Below are 13,097 nucleotides of genomic sequence, written 5' to 3'. Positions count from 1 at the left end.
ATGCATTGTTACTTTAAACAAATATGGAGCACATAGGTACATATACGTAGTATTTTGCAGACATTTTGCATACTTTGTAATAAAATGACTTCAAATCTTCTTAATATACCGAAGAAGATGCTTGAATTTTGTATCGGCAGCCTATGTGTCCAGTGTAGTGGACGTGTTCGGCATTGTGATAGAAACATTATTGTGTTATTTATTTTACTCCTATGAGGCTAACTTTATACTGATTTTATGTAGCAAGGTCCTTTGATCTCAGTTTCTGCTAAAAAGATGAGTTGTGTATAACAATCATAGATGGGGGATTTCATAAATCGCATCCACCCCAAAATAACTTCAGATAAAGGACATAATGCAGTTAGATTCATGCTTTTACCTCCTTTCAAAAGTCGATGAGAAAGAGAAATCCATGACCAAATTATATAAAAAACGATGATAATTGATTTTTAATCGGCAGCGTTCCTTTTATCTGTGGCCACTTCCTTTCAGACACTCCGTACGGAGTTTTCAACAAACATTATGCCAGAGCTTTCACGAAACTTTCACGGACTTTTCGTACCGTACTTTACTCCTTACGATTAGGTTATGGGAACAGAGTTATGTTGCTACAACATTAAAGTCATCCATACAAAAGTTTTATTGTTGTCATCGTCAACTTGTGGGTCGTTACGATATATCCATCTGCACCATGAAAACCGATTTGTTCAACGCGTTAAAGTTTTCTTTTCCTCTATCTTCTACTCTGGAGGTGACAATTAATGAGCAGCTCAGGTGTTTGATTTTCTAGAAAAGCAGTGAACACTTACCTAACCCGTCAACATGATAAAGTCCCACTTTTAATTGTGTATTTCGGGTTATTCTTTTTTTTCATTTCTTTGTACGTCTTATTTTATGTACATCATGTTCTTTGATGTGTGTGTTTGTTGTCTAGTCGTGATTCTTTGGTTATATTCTTGTGGTACCTTTCAAATACTGGTTTCCTTGATTTTCATTTGAGAAAAGAGAGTGTAAAAACTTTTACATATTATGGTAGTTCAGTTTAACATTAGGGAAAGACATATTATTCGAAGGTTTTTGCCTTTAGATATTCCATAGTTTGACATACGGTATTTCAGTTTTTCCTTATAATCGATATTTGTGATAATATAAGGTTACCCAAGTAGTGATAATCAAAATGAATAATTAATGGTTATTCTCTTTTTTTATTTCAGATATTACCAATGATGTTCGAGGATTAACTATTTTGACTATATTATTGAATGCATTATTTTTCTGGAAAATCCTTTACACTATTTGTTCATGTTGCACGAAATGCTGCAACACAAAAGATTCAACCGAAAACATCAGTTATTTTATTTTTCTCGTTACAAGTGCGATATCATGTATTAGTTATAACAAACAAAATATGAGTATTAAATTGCGATATCATATTGAAATTAAACAGAAAATAGACAGTCAAAACAGGAAGTTAAAAGTAATTCAGGCGTAGTCTTTCCCTTAAAATGACAACACCTCATTTCTTTTTGCACAGAGTGTTTTGTCTATCAAAATTGCATTTCCTTATTATCAACTTGATAATTATCAGACTTACATCGCCTAGTTATGTAATCATACATTTTTATTCAATCTAAAGTACCTTTATATTTGAAAGTTCATGTGAAACGAAATTGTGTGTAATTCAGAACTCAAATGATTTATGTCTTTAAAAAGAGAAACAATTATTATTATTCATGAGGAGTATATAATATTTTCATTCCAAATTGCCCCAAAATGCGAATTTCTATTAATCAATTGATGTAGTACGTACATTTTAGGACAAACAATTCGTGCATTTCAATCAATCGAAGAAACGCTGTTTTTGCTAGTCCGACATACTAATAGTGCTGCGAACAGGTATCAAAAAGTGCTATAGTTCTCGAATTTAATGGGCCTAGAGGGTATACGACTATATTATATATTAATGGAAAGATAAATCAAGGTAGTTTTTGAATATCATTCTTTTCTAACTGCAAAGTAGTAAAGTTTTCTGCTATTTGCATTAATTAGAGGAAGGGTCAAAGGTCAATCGACCCCAATACACTTTGGAAAGTAATTTAAGTGAAATCGTTAATTGTAGATAATGGGAACAAATAACTTGTAAAGATCACATGTAAAGAATTTCAAAAAAAGTAAAAAGAAACTTTTTCTAATAAAAGTTGACTATTTATTCACAGAACAAATTTACCTCTAAAAATGGTTGCTTTTTAGTGCATTTTCAATTATTAAGAAATAATAAGTCACCGTAGAATATTACAATGTAAATCTAAATGTTCTTTACTGAATAACAAATAAAATAAACACAACGTTCTCGATTCGATCTGCTACATGGGCTTTATAAAATGGGTTTGAAGTTGCAAGTTATCTCATATTTTAACTACTAATTTTACTTAAATGGTAAAATGCGAAATCATTTCCCGGACAACCTGTTCTGTTTCCGAACTATTGGTACAACAGAAAAGCATGACTGTCATTCAAAGTAACTTTTTGTTTAGATGGTCAACATATTAAGTGCTTTTTAAGCTGATAGCTAAAAATTGGACATATTTTTCTGTTATTCATTAATTGAGCGCTCAACAATGTTCGTTTTGGGGAAATTGGAACGCAGAATAGGATATCCATTGTCAAGAAAAAGCACCAAAAATACAAAATTAATAATAAGAATAATTTATATAAATTTAAAGAATTAATTAGCAAGAAATGCTTAATTATAAAAAACTTGAGGTTTGGACCAGGATCATTGGTGGTATATTATTTTTAATGCCCTTTCTCTGTTTTTCCTTAAGCACCCGTCGATTTATTCTTAGATAAATGATGTCATTGCGGATTTGAACTATGGAGGGAAACTCTTGCATTGCTTAAAAGTCATCTAGTTTGTAAAGATGAAAAAAGAGAACGTTTGTAAATGGATTATTTCAAATTAACCCGCCTTCACTATCATATAGATTGATGAAAAGTTTACAAGTTATGAGTGGCTTATTTCCAATTCCTAGCTTTCACAGCATCTTCGCTAGGCTAGAGTAACTGTCCTGCCCCTCCCATTGCCTGAATCGAAGTGACAAGACCGTAATCCTTGGCTAACTAAGATGCTTTTACAGTTGTGATAAATCTCAGATTCAGTTTAATTTAATAACAAATCAGAATTTTAGAAGTCAATTATGAACTGCCTCACTTATTCATTCTTTATGTGAAGCAGACAGACGTGATTGGCTGCCACGAAATTCAAATTATGACATTGTAAATGTTCGAAACAACTTTTCTAGTGGTAAGACCTATACTGCTACCACACTCTCCAAAATAGAGAATGTGGAGATTAATCAAGGGAACCAAGGTTATAAATCTATGTTATCTTCTTTTGGTCTCTCCACCAAGGACGAAGATTGTGATTTACCGTCTATGTACTGGATTCCTGAACTCCACAAGAATCCATACAAACAAGTTACATAGCTGGATCTGCAAAATGTACCACCAAACCTCTTTTAAAACTTTTAACTTCTATATTCACAGCTGTCAAAGAAGGTCTGCAGTCCTAGCACAACACTTGTTACTCCTGTAGTGGTATTAATTCAATGTGGATCCTGAAGAATTTTGAAAGATCATTTTTAATCGACAAATATTTGTCCAGCATTGAGGACGCTCTTTCCAACAAACGGTCGGCTTTCCAATGGGAACAAATTGTGCTCCTCTACTTGAAGACCTATTCCTTCACTCTTATGGGGCTGACTTTTTAGCAGATCTGATCCGAAAGAAAGAATATCGTTTAGCTAGACCCTTTAATCTCAGTTTCTGCAATATAGATGACATATTATCTTTAAACTTTTAAATTACGGGGATTTGATATATCGCATCTACCCAAAGAAGTTAAGATAAAGGATACTACAGACACTGTGAAGTCAGCCTCATCTTGACCTACACTTAGAAATCAATGTTAAAGGAAAACTATTGACCAAACTTTACGAAAAACGTTATGACTTTTCATTCAGAATTGTCAACTTTCCTTTCATCTGTGGCAACATCCCTTCTGTACATGCGTATGGAGTATTAATATCACAACTCATACGTTATATCAGAGCTTGCCGAAACTACGCAGACTTTTTGTATCGCGCTAGAATTCTAACATATAAGCTTCTGAAACAGGGTTATGTTGCTACAAGATTGAAGTCATTACTACAGAAGTTTTATGGTCGTCATCATGAACTCGTGGATCGTTATGGTGTATCCATCTGCACCATGAAAACTGATTTGTTTAACGTGTCATAGTTTTCCTTTCCTTTTTCGTCTACACCGGACTTGACTTTCTACGAGCAACTCGAGAAAAGCAGAGGACGCTTACTGGGCACTTAGTGCATGCTCCCAAGTTTTAGTGGAGCCCGAATTCCTCATTTGCTTTTGTTACTTTGAATGCATGATTTTAGTTACTTTCTGTTTTTTGTTGTGTATGTCTATTTTCCATGTCTGGTCTTTGTCCCTAGATTGTATTCTTTTGATTACCGCTATAACCTTGGTTCCCTTGATTACTCTTTCTACCCTGTCAAAATATGACATCAGAAGTAACGCACAGGTCAATGCACAAACCACTTACTACAACTGCCCTGAATATGTAAGTTTACGCCGCAAAACAATAAGTTTATAACAACTTATAGACAGTAAATTGTAAACGATAGAATGTATCGTTTGTTTATTAACGTCGTGATCAGAGCCCCTCTCTTCGGTAAATAATAAATATTCTTGATCCGCCCTTGCCCTGGAAAATAATGTTTTCTTTAAACTAATAGTCTATAACAACTATGTTGCCATTGTGTCCTATTCATACGACTAATAACACTGGAGTCCTTTTGAGAGGTAAACAAGTCTTACAGGTTTTTTATTGCTTGTAAAGTTATTTCATCTTTTTGCGTTACAATTTTTACAAGGAATCTGGTTTGTTTTAATCAACTCGTTTATTATAATCCGTTCAGAGCAGAGGTGGATCCAGGAGGGGTGCAGAGGGTTGGCACGTCCCTTTTTATTGGAAAATTCGTCATTTTTACGTGTAAAATTGACAAAAAATGGTAAATAATGTCCTAGCACACTCCCCTTTTCTGAGGAACCTCCTATTCACAGTGTGGACCCCCCCCCCTATCGGGGAAATTGCATTACAAGGATCAGCCTGGCGCACAGTTAAACATCATAAGACATAGATATTGTGGCAACAAGCATGTACATGTATGCATATGCTTCCATGCTAAGGTCAAAGTTCACAGTATATGTACTGTCAAATTTATTACGAAATTCCGCCTTATCATGAACCCCCGAGTAGGATTTTTATTTTTTTTAAATCTCTGATTCATGGTTAAATCTTTAATGTTTTATCTGAAGCCCAAGCATATAAAAACAAATGTAAAAATATGTATGATTTTGTATATACAAACATAAAACTCAAAACCTTTAAATGTAAGGTAGACTCAATACTTTACATGTGTCTGTTCATAAAAAACAGCCCGGAAACTAGACAAATTGTCTGGAAACGATTCTGTGTCATAAAATTTTAGTATAATTAATAGTCTAAATTGGTGAAAATTTGAAATTTTAAACTCATTTTGCAAAGCCAATGTTGCAGATCAAATCCAGAATGTTGTGTTTATTTTATTTGTTTTTCAGTAAAGAATACTTAGATATAAATTGTAATATTCTACGGTGTCTTATTATTTCTTAGTAATTGAAAATGCACTATTATGCAACCTTTTTTAGAGGCATTATTGTTTTGTGATTAAATATTTTACATTTGTTAATTCTTATACATATGATCTTTACATGTATCTTGTTTTCCGATACCTATAATGAACGATTTCACTTGAATTACTTTTCAAAGTGTACTGGGGTCGATTGATCTTTGACCCCTCCTCTAATTAATGCAAAATAGCAGAAATCGTTACCACTTTTCAGTTAGAAAAGAATGATATTCAAAACCTACATTGATTTATCTTTCCATTGACATATGATATAGCCGTATACCCTCTAGGTCCATTAAAGTTCCGGGGGGGGGGGGGGTCATGATTTGATAACCTTAGCAGCAGTTTGTACGATGACACATAGAGAAAAAAAGCGCCGTATTATAATGCATTTCATTTGTGTTTGGAAATTCTACATGTACCATAGATCGGATGTGTTTTATGTAATACATATAGTTTATACGCTAATAAATAAGGGCTATCCCCAGCTTTTCTATAGCAAAGATAGTTAAGAAATATTTTCATGTAAAAGAGTATCTGTCCTTCTAAAAGTGACTGCAAGATTTTCTTAATCTGCCATTTGGTGTATGAATAAATGGAAGTAAAGTTATTAATTTTGTTTTTATAATTTCCTCAATGATTGAAAATATGAACTTAATGAAAGCAAAGTTTTTTTTATTGCATGTAGACTAATATCATATCTGTAGAATTTCAAAATTATCGTATATTTTCGATATCAAAGGGAAAAAATCTACATGAGAGTCAAAGCTAAGGCGAAGTACAATAGAAATATAAAAACGCACCCTCTTGGGCAGGCCAACGCATTTACACATTGCTATTGGCAAGCAACAATCATATTTAACCATCGCAATTCAGCGTGATCATCGTTTCTCCGCATTCCATCGCGGTTCCGATTCTTACATAAGTAAGAATGGTTGTATGGTTTGTAACTGTTTCTTAATTAGAAACTAAAAAAATGAATAATTGTATGGAATACATGCACTGTTGTATTATAATTACTTAGACTACTAAATGATAGATTTTAAACAGTATTTAGCTTTTCATTTGAATGTCATTCAGTGCAATATGAACTGGTATTATTTTGTACTCTAATAAAGTAATGTTTGGTTTTCATTGGGCGAAGTAATGAAGGGAACCAAGATTCGATCGGAAATCAAAAGTATTTTTCCTAAAGCTTAAAGTGTTCATAGTTTATTCAATGTCAGAATAAGCAATCTCTTATTACTTATTCACCTAATGTACCACGTACCACATAATAGAAATGGAGATTTGTATTACTAATAGAATATGCCATATTATATTGTTATTAAATGTTATTGCTCACCTTGCCATAGGCAAAACGAGTTATTGCCATCATTCATTTGGCATCCGTCGTCGTCGTCGTTAACAATTTTTCAAAAATATTTTCCTCCGAAACCACTAGACCAATAAGATTGAAACTTAATATGAATTTCCCTTACGGTATTCTGCATAGAACCGATATTTGGATTTTTGATCCATTGAAAAACATAGCCACCAATACTAAAAAAACAACATAGGTTACAGAGAGAAGTTTTCGCATATATCTCCAAAACCGATAGGTTTGGCCAAATTCTATTTCAATTTGATCCGTCAAAAACATAGCCGACGTATCTAAAAATAGAACAAATGGGTCAGACAGAAGTTTTTCTCATATACCTCCAAATTTCGCAAGGTTTAGCCAAATTTTCTCAATTGCCGAAATTATCCTTATTACAAGATCTTCAAAAGTCTTCAAGGATCAAAATTTTGAATTGACTCCTTGTTAGAGTTATTGCCCTGGAAAGGTGAAAAATTACTGTTTTTTTTCAGTTTTCAGCCAATATTATAAAAATTATGATAGATGGAAAGAAATTTTCAATTGCTGAAATGATTATGGTGATAAGGCCTACAATTCTGCCAGGGGGTCAAAGTTGTTGGACGACTCCTTGTTAGAGGCAATGTCCTTGAAAGGTGAAAAATTACGTTTAAGCAATATCTTGAAAACTATAATAGATAGACAAAAACGTTCTATTGATCAAATGATCATTATGATAAACCCTACTAACATTTTCTGTGTCTATATTGTTGGAAAACTTGTTAGAGTTATTGACCTTGAAAGGCAAAAATTTTAAAAGGCTCTGTCAGAGAAAGCCTGACAAGTTTAAAAAAAGTGTTCACAATGGATTTTCAGATTATTTGTGTGTTTTTGTTTTGTTATTTTTGATGTATTTTGAAATAATATCACTGCATATTCTCTAATACTTAATTTTTATTCATGCTTTCATTCATAAAACACAATTCCAAATTGTGTCTGATTTTGGTTGCTTGTATAGTGAATCATAGACATTCATACCTCAAGCAGAAAAAACCATTACAGAAATGAATTATGTTTTATGTAAATGGTACACACTAAAGTATAAAATATAGATACAGAAAGCTTTGGTATCTGTTATAAGATTCTCTTCAGAGGCCTGTATTTTGAAGGAATTTGGTGGATTTTGTTGCAATTTTAGGTTTTTAGGTTTTCAGATATTTAAAAAAGGGAACTCTTCAGTTTGAAGTACAAACAGGACTGAAATGTTGTCTACTGTCATCTGCTGTCAAGAAATGTTTTCGTTGAGAGAAATTGACTTTTTATAAGATTCTACCCTTTTATACCACTTATACATGCATTTCTACCTTTTGATATGAATATATGAATTGCTATGTCTTTTTGTTCCATTGGAAATATTTTTTCGTCGTCCGAAAAATGCAGTGATGGCTTGTAATGTCTGAAAAATGTGACATTACCTGTAGACTCACATTCATCCAAGTGTAAAATAAGTTACAAAATTGATTGTGAGGGACTTCTTATTGCCAGCTAGCATTACATAACTTTTAGTGATTTCCACATGTCTGTTCTTGGACTGAATACCACAAGAGAGATCAAGATGCCATTATCCAGATCACAAAGGAAAGGGGAAACTAGAGAGATATGTCAATATCACTCAGTCCAGTGAGATACAGCAATTGTTTGGTATTGGTGTTCCAGTGGGAAGAGGTGATTATTGATAACCCCAATGCCTGCAATGGTCTGATCATTCCCAAAAATGTTCACAAGACAATATAGCCTAAAATTATTATCCAGTTGTCCTTAGCCACTGCACAATTGAAGAGATATTAGTAAAGCACAGATCATTAAAATAACTGCAAACACAAAAAGTAAAATCAGCGGAACACTGTGTACTCAGCGAGTTGTGCACTGCTGAACATACAGGTAAAAAAATAGCTCAATCATAATGAACAAGAAATAAAAAAGTCCCAGAATGCAGTCATGGTGAAATTCACCGGACCAAAGGCGTGTGTCCTTAATTTCTAGCGATAATTTTCATTCTCACTCTGCTAGAGCGTGTGAATGAAGATTATCATATGGCAAGATCAACGGAATTCGGAGCCAAGCAGCGATTCAAAGAGGTTACAAAAATTTGCAGGACACATGAATCTAAAGATCTCTTCAGCTGCATCTCTGAACAGCATATTGAAGGGCCAAATATTTACAGAGTTAAATTAATCTTCAAAAACATCTTTCATTTCTTGACATATATTCCTCGTGAAAGAGGCATGGTGTCTGACAGTCTGCTAGAAGATCGTCAAATACCATTGCAGATTTTGGCAATACACTTTAAAACTCGTGGTTTTATTTACATGCGTACTTGTCAGTAAAATCTGCCAGTGGTAAAATTGATCAGCATGGATGTTGAAGCACAACCAAGCCAATCTTTTCATTAATGTTACAACAACAAAAGAATTGATGTAATTATTTTCGCAGATTTTTGCATAGCGTTTAACTTTTAAAAAAAACCTTTTCATAATAAATATGTAGCATCATGCATATGCAAAAATTTATAACTGACATCATGTCAATTTAATGGCACAATATACATGTATAATGTAATGGCCAGAAATAGTCTTACTTTTTCTAACAAGAATATGCCAGACTTAGAAAGAAACATAAAGGGATGAAGATGAAAAATCCTCAATATATGCATGTCTCAATTTAATGATTACCAATGATACAATTGTTAATGAAAAATGATTCTATCATCTCTTTTTTTTGTCCCTGCTGCAACATCTGTTCAAAATTAGCACCCTGGCAATATTTTTTTAACTCTTAAAATCATGAAATTTCATCAAAACATACATCCAGATGTCGTACCCTTTCCGAGGTCCGTGTTGTTCATTTTCCTGCATTGTTAATGCTTGCTTGGATTTCAACGTTATCTGGTTTATGAAGAAACATGATATCCCAAGTTGTATGGTGATGATAAAAAAATTATTACCGATGAAAGGTTAAAGGTTAAAGAAGAACCCTAATAAATTTGAGGTCAGTAGGTCAAGGGTCAATATCATGCCAAATTGTTCAAATTGCAATCTTTCTTAGATATTACCCAAGAGAAATGGTAATAAATGGGATAAATTATATACAATTTCTAACATTATGACATTTTACCTGAAGTGGCTTTGTTTTGTTCGTGGGCAATCCGCGGGTGACTAATTAGTGGCAGAGTAATGTTGTTTTAACAACACCATGAGAAACTTCAAAACTGAATGTCATTTGTTTTAAGGATTTATGACTCCTGAAACAATTTTTGTAGGCGTTTTTTTTTCTTTTTTTTTAATTGCATGTACAACTTTGAAAATCCTCTTTCTATAAACCATGCAAGTTTGCACATTTGTCCCTAAGGACAACCAGTTGGGATTTTTAATCTGTGAAAAAAATGGCCATTCTTGCTTTGAATAGGACATAGGGTAAATATGCAGCTGAACAATGTAAATTTAAAGTATTTTGAAGGTAACCAAGGAGTATGGTACCGAGTTGAATGGTCGTACAAAAGTTTGTTTGTGGGCTGCCAATTTTTACCAATTTTAAAAGTTGATCAGATTTCAATGTTATTTGGTATACACAGGAAACATTATGGATATTATTGATAGAAATATTTTAGATAATCAACCTGCTTTTGGAGAAGTTATTGATGAAGAGTCTGAGAGATCATCCATTAAGAGTTGTCAAAGATATGGTAAAAATAACACAAAATAATTATTTTTTTTATAAGTCGCAGTCACTTCATTTTTATGAGAAATACACCTATTAATTAACAAGTCAATGTTACATCATATGTATTTTCCGAAAAAGAAATATTCAACTAAGTATTTTTTAGACAAAATTAGAGAACACATTCTGATGATTTGTTTTATGAAATTATTCACACAAATGAAACCAATAGGATTAAGGAAGATTCCTATATGTTTTGAGATCAATATTTCAAATGTTAAACTAAAAAATTGAGATTCAAATGCATTAGGCTGGGAATAATTCAAAATCATCAATTCATTTTACCTGCATCATTAACTTCATTCTCTATTGAACTTATAAAAAAGTTACTCTTACATGTCTTTTGAATCTCAACAGTGACTGCATGCTGATTGCGTTAAGAAATATAGGGGGTCATAAAAAACATATCCATTAAATCAAGACACGAACTTCATTGACATTACATTTATGACCTTAATATGTGGAGACTTGCATAAAGTAAGACAGGAACGTGTTTTTAACATATATATATATATATGTTTTTTTTTTTAGAAATATCATCACCGTCAACAAATGACACCCAAGATTTATGGATACCCTCACGAAGTACAATCAACTCTTAAGTACCAGAGTCCTTTGAAAGATTAAATGAAACGCTTGCAGAGGCAAAAAGTCCAATCAGAAAAAAACATTATCCATCAACAATTGAACATGTTTTAGAAATTATAGCACCAGGCAAGGAGCAGAACTATTAAAAATTTTGTACCAAGGCAGATAACCATGAATCCCTGAAAGATCTCGTGTTAATATATGAAAATGCAGAGACATGGCAAACTAAATGCCAAAACCTATCAATCATTTGAGATAAAACCACAAATGGAAATTATAACAGGATTATCAAAATGGAAAATTGATGAAACAAGGAAGGTCTCGAGAGACGTTGGTAGTGGGATGCCTATATCTGCACGACATATACAAAGAGAAAGGCTTAGTCCGGATAAAATCGACCACATTTTAGATTTTATCGCGCAGCCTCACTATCTTCAGATGTTGCATACGGTACAAAGTCTATGAAACTGTCAACGGGTCAAACAACACTTATTCCAAATGTTATCCGTACTGTTATCCATACCAGGCTTATTGATATGTACAAACTCTCTTGTACAGAAGTACACTTTGAGCACTTTAGTGACAGAACCCTGTTTAGCATACTTAATCTTTGTGCTTCTTTTAAAAGACGACAATTGGCCAGTTTAGATGGCATCACGCAAGCAGGAAATGATGCTTTTCTGACTATAGAGGAAATTAAAAGCCAGTTGGAGGACGACAATGTTTATACTGAAGAAAGCCAACTGAAGACCAACATCCAAACACGTAGAAAATATCTAAAACCAGACTTTAAGATCCATATTACTCTGACATCATCGCAGCAAAGTCATTGCATTCAATATGCATTAATCGACAAAAAACGACAAAGACTTCAGAACTGTTTGTGGACATCAACATACTGATGAATGTGAAACATGCCAACAAATTGATGATGTTTTGGACACCCTCAATGATATGATTAAATTAGAGAAGAATACTGATCTTCAGCAAGAACTGCGCCATGACTTGGATAGCGCAAAGGAAGCCATTTACAACTGGATCGGTCACATTGTCTGATCTGCCAATCAGAATAGGGCCAAGGCTGAACCAAAGTTTAGTCGTCATGGATTGGGGCATGAAATACATTCCAGTGACCGTAAAAGCCAGAGCGAATGGCTTGGCAAGAAAGGTTTGAATTGGCATATGACAGCTGTTTGTGAAGAGAAAGAAGGTGAGACTAGAGTCACTTGCTACACACACCTCTTTGATTCCTGCGTTCAGAATTGGTTTTCTGTTGCTTCAATTCTGGAGGACACTCTGAATACAGTTAAGCAGAAGAGTGAGGCAATTAAAGAAGCATTTATAAGGTCTGACTATGCAGGCTGTTACAAAATTGCTTCATCAGTGAAAGAAGTGGAGTCAGCATAAAATAATATAATTTTTGTGAAGCCCAAGGAGGAAAAGATATGTGCGACCGACGTATAGCTCCTGTTAAACAGCATGTGAAGAGATATTCAAATGGAGGCCACGACATAAAACAACAAAGCAATTGAACCAATAATACAGAGGCAAATTGTACAAGTACATTTTCATGAAACCATCCTCTTGAGGTAAACTTGGATATTGGATTCCACTCATATGCCCTTGACAAGGAAACAACTAGTGAT

This window comes from Perna viridis, chromosome 6, assembly GCF_037379345.1.
Source record: "Perna viridis isolate PV_CMFRI_1.1 ecotype Kerala chromosome 6, ASM3737934v1, whole genome shotgun sequence".
NCBI lineage: Eukaryota > Metazoa > Mollusca > Bivalvia > Mytilida > Mytilidae > Perna > Perna viridis.
This window is presented reverse-complemented; position numbering follows the sequence as displayed.